Source organism: Centropristis striata, chromosome 15 (assembly GCF_030273125.1).
Source record: "Centropristis striata isolate RG_2023a ecotype Rhode Island chromosome 15, C.striata_1.0, whole genome shotgun sequence".
NCBI classification, from domain to species: Eukaryota; Metazoa; Chordata; class Actinopteri; order Perciformes; family Serranidae; genus Centropristis; species Centropristis striata.
In genome coordinates, this window is record NC_081531.1 from 24,572,858 (window position 1) to 24,580,555 (window position 7,698).

Sequence of the window (7,698 nt, forward strand, 5' to 3'; positions counted from 1 at the left end):
CATATAAATTATTATTTATATGGATTCAAAACCTTAGAATATATATTGAAAGTTTGAGAATATTCTCTGTAACCTGATATTCTCAGACTTGTAATAATAATAATTTATTTTATATATATATATATATATATATATATATATATATATATATATAACAATGTGTGTGGGTCCATTCTGCATAACGAGTACTTTTACTTTTGATACCTTTAGTACATTTTTATGCTGATACTTTTGTACTTTTACTTCAGTAAGTTTTGAATACAGGACTTTTACTGTAGTGGAGTCATTTCACAGTGTGGTATTAGTACTTTTACTGAAGTAAGAAAGCTGAATACTTCTTCCACCACTGAATACATTCAGTGTATATGTTGTGGGGATATTTCTTGTTGACACTCTGAGGAGGTGTTGGCCTAATCCTTATTAAAGTCTTACCAGGCTACTCATAATTGAAAAACCAAAGTCTTGACTATTAAGAAACATTAGCTTATTTCGCCTTTTTCTTTATTTGTTCATTGATATTTTTATGTGCTTCCATTCATGTTTTCATAAGTGACGCACTCATTTTTGGGGCATTGGGAAAGTACACTTATTTATACTTTTATTTTGAAGGCCGCTCTAACCCATTCTTACCGTAACGCTTAGTGTATACATGCACCGTAGAACTGGAGGCTCGCTGACCGCAGCAGTGGGCCGGAGCAGGCTGTGGTCGGCAGCAGCAGAGGGCGCTGACAGAGAGCCGGTCAGGTTGGATAGTTTCCACTAGTCTTAGTAGTCTTCTTTTTCTTTTTCTTTTTCTTCTTCTCTTGAATTACTGGCGGACTGCAAACAACTTTTATCTATGCATACCGCCACCTACTGTACAGGAGAATGTAACATCACGTCATTCTACAGCTTTCTAATATTCTTTTTTTTAATCAACCTTGTGTGTTTTAACCCATTAGAACCCACAGTGACACGTGTGTAACAAACAATTTAAATGTTCTAGAATCTCCCATATACAGCTTTATGCTTCACATTAACCCTCTGGAGTCTCCAAAAGCTCCAAAGCATGACATCTTCATGACGTCCAGACTAGAAAACAAAGCAGCGTGGAGCCCTACTGTGCTTTGAAAAAATTCAAAATTACATTTTATGTTGGACTAAAGGACTAAAAAAGACACAAAATGACTTTAAAAGGACACAAAATGATTAAAAAAAGACAAAATGACCAAAAAATAAAATAAAATAACATAAAATAACTAAAAAAGCAGAAACAAAAGGCATAAAATGACCAAAAACAACACAAAAGAGACACAAAAAGACACAAAAATGACCAAAATTGTTACACTAAACACACAAGACACAAATAAAATCGAGTCAGACTAGAATAAAAACCAGAGTTGGATGACAGGATCACACACAATCACAAGATTACATTTTTTTAAAAAGAGGTTGTTTTTGAGGTTAAAAAAAAACGGCAGCTTTGGTTGCCAGAACTTTACCGTAATAAATACGGTAGAACTCCTTCTAATATTATGGTAAAAAGATATTAGCACTGTTGATTTCACGTTTAAGATTGCCATTTTTTTTACAGTATAAATAAAATGTTTTCAAAAGAAACGCTGTTCTGCCATATAATTGACCAAAAATACTTTATAAATGCTGCATAAATTAAAGATTTTACCATTAATATATATTTTTGTTAGAGATATGGTGTTTAGTACATTTGACGTTTTTTAAATAAATGCAAAAATTACAGTGATTGCTTGTATATAATATTACAATATTTTTGTTACAAACACCGGTGTTTGTATTTTCATACATAATAAAGATGGATAAGGCAAAATAAATAAAGGCAAAATTTACTGTGACCTCTTTTAATCTCCCACCCAACAAATATCCCATTACTAAAAACTAAAACTAACACTAAAACTAATGAAAACTAAACTAAAACTAAGCATTTAAAAAAATAAATACTAAACTAAAACTGGCAAACTCACTCTAAAAACTGATTAAAATTGAATTGAAAACTGAATTTGAAAACAAAAATTCTACTAAACTAAAACTAATGAAAAATTCAAAACTATTATAACCTTGATAGGGAATTCACTATTCCAATGAGGGCCCTCACAAAGATAGAAGTACAAGAATTTGTGTGTGTGTGTATGTGTGTGCGTGTGTGTGTGCGTGTGTGTGTGTGTGTGTGAATCTCACTCTGTGAATTGTCTAAGATGAATCATTATTTCAGTTCATCAAATGTCAAAAACTGAAAGTCACAAACTGTGGCGATGTTGTTTATGTATCCCATTTATATCCACTCTATTCAAACAATGCAAAATATTTTCTTAGTTTTGTCTGTTTATGCACTTTTAATTATAAATATGCATATATACATGATGGTAACTTACATTCTGCAAACTTTTTCATAAGGAGTACAGGAATGTTAAACCGTTATAATGGATGTAAAAGTAAAAGCGAAAGTGTAAAATAAAAGTTAAAACAAAGATATTTGATTGTAAATACAGAACAAATACGTACAAATAATTATATTACTGTAGTTTTCAGTCAGACAATAAAAAGTTTGGTCTGCAGTGGTGTGTGCATATGTGTTGTTAATAGAGACAATATTATTGGGATAATTTAGGTACAGATGTGACCCTGAAATGAAATGTTATCACAGATGTGCATGCTGTTCATCTCCTACAGGTTCACATAGTCTTCTTCTTCTTCACCTGTATCATCGTCAAGTCGATAGGCGCTCTGTGGTTTGAAGGACCCCTGCACTGCATCATTTTCATAAATCTAAAAAATAAATTAAAAAAAGAAAATAAACAGATGAAAGGAGTGTGTTATTTGTATTACAACATGTATTGTGCATTTGAAAAAAGCCAAATAATCAGTTAGTTGGTCCTTTTAATTTGCTTCATACTTTGGTCAGAAGGCTGTGAAATTAGATTTTAGTATTCAATAGCCAAGGAAAAATGTTACCAATAATTTTTGATGACCCACCATGTTTCATCTAGCACCACAGTCATGTGACAAGAGTAAGAGTCTACGCTCGTGGTAGCAGCTCTTTGAAGCTGGATTAATACTCAGCGGTACATACTGTATTACATAAGGAGCCTGAAGGCAAAGCTCTCAATTTACCGGTCCATCTATGTTCCAACCCTCACCTATGGTCATGAGCTTTGGGTTGTGACCGAAAGAACAAGATTCCGGATACAAGCGGTCGAAATGAGCTTCCTCCGTAGGGTGGCTGGACTCAGCCTTAGAGATAGTGCGAGGAGCTCAGACATCCGGAGGGAGCTCAGAGTAGAGCCGCTGAGGTGGTTTGGGCATCTGGTAAGGATGCCTCCCGTTAGAGGTGTTCCGGGCACGTCCAACTGGTAGGAGGTCCCGGGGAAGACCCAGAACACGGTGGAGGGATTATATCTCTCTCCTGGCCTGGGAACGCCTCGGGGTCCCCCAGGAGTAGCTGGACGTTGTGGCTGGGGAGAGGGGCGCCTGGAATGCCCTGCTTAGCCTGCTGTGCCCACGACCCAGCCCCGGATAAGCAAACGAGAATGGATGGATGGATGGATGGATGGATTCCAATTGCGAAAGGTTCTTTAGTTTTCCACCGCCAAAGAGCTGACTCCTGGCTGGGAAAACTGGTTCCACAGCGGCACCAACTCTTTGCTGGTCTTGAACCGTGAACTGGGGGCGGGGCTATCTGACCAACAACAACAACTCGGTGCCGTTGAGAGAGACCAACTAAAATGCGTATCATTCATTTATTTGATTTGTTTAACTGCAATATGATTGATACCGGCTAGCACGCTAGCAGGCGATTGATAACATGCTAACGTTAGCAGCCGATCGATAGTGTGTTAATCTTAGCAGGCTAGCGTTAGCTTACAACAAAGTTAAGATCTTATGTTCAGTGTTAACAAGAATGCATTCTCGGTGTCCATTGTGATCAAAATGAGCAGCACAGATGTGTTGTAGAGACATGTAGTCTGCTGTTTTTATTCTTACCGAGAGGGCGGAGACATATACAGATGTTAACAGTGACGTAATACGTGGTTTTAAAGCTGTGGAAAAGCAAACAGGTTCAGAGCTGGTTCGTAAGTTGAATCAACTGTGGTTGGTTCAAGACCGACTCTGGTCGAAAAAGGGTATAGGGCTCCTTTCAATGAAAAACTGCCATGACTTATGCTGTAGATGATCATGGCAACCTTCGAAAAATGTGGTGACCTCCTGACATTTTCTCTGACGTCACCATCATCAGGGCACAATGTCCACTGGCTCCCAATAAATATCAAAATCCTCAGATTTTCTGAACACATTAATGGGACAAACCCCTTCAGCTTTAGATCCTAAACTTTTCTCATCCACCCCGACCGAGCTCATTATATCTAAATAGCACACAAGATCTTTCAGCCAGACCTCTTTGAAAGTTCTCAGGCACATTCATGGTTTCATGTCTTGCACATTAGTAATATGGACTAAAATAATCATTAAAGCATCTTGTGTCCTAGAGCAAGGCTTTTTATTTTAGATTTCTTACATCTGCTGCATCAGTCTCTGTTTCTGCTGCCCTTGTTTCATTTCTGTTCATGTTGGCTCCAGCTCCTGGAAACACACAGCATAAGGAACGGTCACAAAATGTATTTGCACCCATATGTGTATATGTTTGGCTATTGTGTTTGTATGTGAACTGTGAATGTGTTACCTCGCACTTTGTGACATTTGTATTTATAAACCATGACCAGGGCAAATGTCAGTAGGAGCAATGCAGTGGGTACACCAGAAACCACAGAGAGAAGGAGTGCTTCAATACCACACCAAACAAGAGAACAGAGAAAATTACACACACCAGCCTAACATATGTATAGGGGTGTGACATACCCCTCGTACCACGAGATCTCACGAGACTAAACTCTATGATATTTCTCGCCGCTTTCAAAATCTGTCTTGCGAGATTTGTGAGCTATCCAAACTTCTATCTGTGACCTGTGGGGCACTAAAGGGAAAAGAAGAGGAGGAGAAGGAGGGGAAGCAGCAAGCAGCCAGAATGACGTCGCCGGGGCAGGTGGCTCGTTAAGAAGATTCAGAACGAATCGAAGTGGCACAGTCCTCCTGCAGCAGTCTCTCCCAGCTGCAGAGCCGGAGTCTGCAAATTGCTCATAGGCAATTAGCTCTGTAGCAGTACAGTGTGTATGTGCTGCTGCTTCAGGAGGTGTTCACTTAGCGATCTCTGTTTGTTTACAACAAGCACCGGACACTGTGCACAGTGAGTGATGCTGGTTAATTCATCATCACTATGTTTATGATCAGCGGAGACGCAGTGCATAATTAGCCATGCTGCTTTGTTTATGATCAGCTGATGATGTTGTGCACAGTTAGCGACGGCGACCACAGTTGCTTCTCCCGTGTTTAATCGATCTCTTATGTGATCACAGTCGAAACTGTCTCATGAGCGGACTTTTGAGAGGGCATGGCCTGAGACTTTTGAGAGGGCGTGGCCTGAGACTTTCCCGGTGGCCACTCTTCCCCTTAAAGGAAACACGGCTCATATTATTTGCACGTATAAAAAAAGAGAAATATTTAATTCTCTTTATTTTAATTTAACTTTTATCAATTTTAGTTTTAGTTTCAATTTGTGGAAGAAGACGTTTATTAAAAGCTCATGCTTACATCATGCATGTAAAGAGTTTTAATAAAACATTTCAAAATGCATGTGCAACTTGGTTAAATAAAAGTCTGTTGGTCCAGTACCGTCACAACCCTACATATCTGTGGTCATGATCTCAAACACAAAACTGCAGAAGTGGCACGGCACATAACAGCATAACTGACCACACAACTGTGCACAAACCACACACACACACACACACTTACACTTAGATATGCGTCTTCATGCTGTACTCATGCTCTTAACCTCTTCCTTCTAACTCTCTCTCACATACACACACACACACACACACACACACACATGCATATACACACACACACACACACATGCTATGAGGGGCAGCGAACTATACTAAAACGTGTGTACAGTGCCTATGCGATGACATCAAACCTCTAACGTGCGCATGTAAATTCCATTCACTTTCACTGGACAGACGAGCGTCAAGTAGGCGTCACGCAGACGCTGCACGCCCGTTGTTGCGCATACAGCTACGTGACGGCTGCGTGACGGGGAACTATGCCTCAAATATGTGACATGAAGACCAGCATGACTATTAAGTACAATTCTATATGAGCGTACAGACACACGCTGTGTAGTGTTTGTGGAAATCAAATATCGAGGGGTCATTCGTGCCACGAGCGAACGGAGCGGACGCTTGTGCGCACGCTCGTCTCAATGTACAAATAATGATTTACTTTATGATGATGAATATTGACTTTAACAGCTGCTTCACAATTCAAGCAGTCCATGTATTACTAGGAGAGAGCGATGAGACAGTTTAGCTATTTCAAGTCTACACTCACAGCCATGAAGTCAACTTCACAGCTAACATTATAGCCTATAAGTGCAATTAAACTTCACTACACTGCATGTAGGAAAGTGCGACACTCACAGCCAGTTCCCAGCTTCTTGAGTAATTTTATGCGCGTGGACATACAGTTCATTACGCATCAGCTGAGATGTACAAACAATGCCCAGGTGTGTACTTAACTTGCTATTTGGAAGGTTTACCTGCCTGCAGACACCATAATCACTGTCTCCGCTGAATATTAAGTAGCCATATGGACGCATTCAATGAATATTCAGTTGCCATGTGGAAGATGCAGTCTCTTCATGATTCCATCAGACCTTATATCTATTCTGTTTAACCCTGACCTATGCACAGTCCCATTATGTTTTACAGACATTTGTAGTTAACTAATAAGGTAAAACATTTTGTTTATGCTGCATTTTGCTGACTTTCACTTCCCTTTGTATCATGCATCGGGCACTTCCCTCAAAACAGCCTAGTTAAGCCTCAGGTTTTGGCCGGAAAAAAGTTTATCTCGTACGTACGAGATAGTATCTCTCTGTCTCTCTTTGAGACTGTGTGTAACAGCTGATCTGTGTAGATATGCTGCAGAACATAGAAAATGAATAACTGTCACGCCCTGATGATCCAGTGGACCTTGTGTGTAAATGCCACAGCCTCTTCCTCAGTTTGGCGCCTGAGCAATGGTCCAGTCCTGATATACTGTTATAGGTGTTAACGCGTGTGTGTTATTGTCCTAAAGCCAACGCTTCAGAAGCCTTAACGTGTGCATGTGTAGACTGAAATAGCCTGTGAATTGTGAAGCGAAGCAGCTGTTAAACTCAAAATTCGTCATCATAAAGTAAATAATTATTTGTACATTGAGACGAGCGTGTGTACAGGCGTCCGCTACATTCGCATGTGGCATGACACTTGTCACCCGTCACCCCTTCCGCACACACACACACACACATGCATACACACACACACACACACACATAGATGCATGCATACACATACACACACTATCAGGGTATGAGGGGTATTTTATGCCAGCACACTATACTTAAACGCCTAAAACACGTCGCCTGTGCCAGCATAAAGTCTGATTAATAGGCGTGCTTACAGACACGCGTATTGCGAGTACACCAGATGACATGGGTGACGGGTGAAAAGTGCCACGAGCGAACGTAGTGGACGCCTGTGTGTGTGTGTAACGCGTGTACGTTAACAGTGTGTTACTCTGTGTAAC

At 39.9% G+C, this 7,698-nt stretch overlaps 1 long non-coding RNA gene across 1 annotated transcript; it reads right to left on the bottom strand.

Moving 5' to 3' along the window:
* Nucleotides 1–2,357: 2,357 nt before the first annotated feature.
* LOC131987238 (uncharacterized) lies at nucleotides 2,358–4,928 on the bottom strand. The gene is made up of 3 exons (XR_009395745.1): nucleotides 4,694–4,928; nucleotides 4,529–4,593; nucleotides 2,358–2,781 (listed from the first exon to the last, which is right to left on the bottom strand). It is a non-coding gene; the product is annotated as an uncharacterized LOC131987238 (long non-coding RNA).
* Between the last annotated feature and the right edge of the window lie 2,770 nt (nucleotides 4,929–7,698).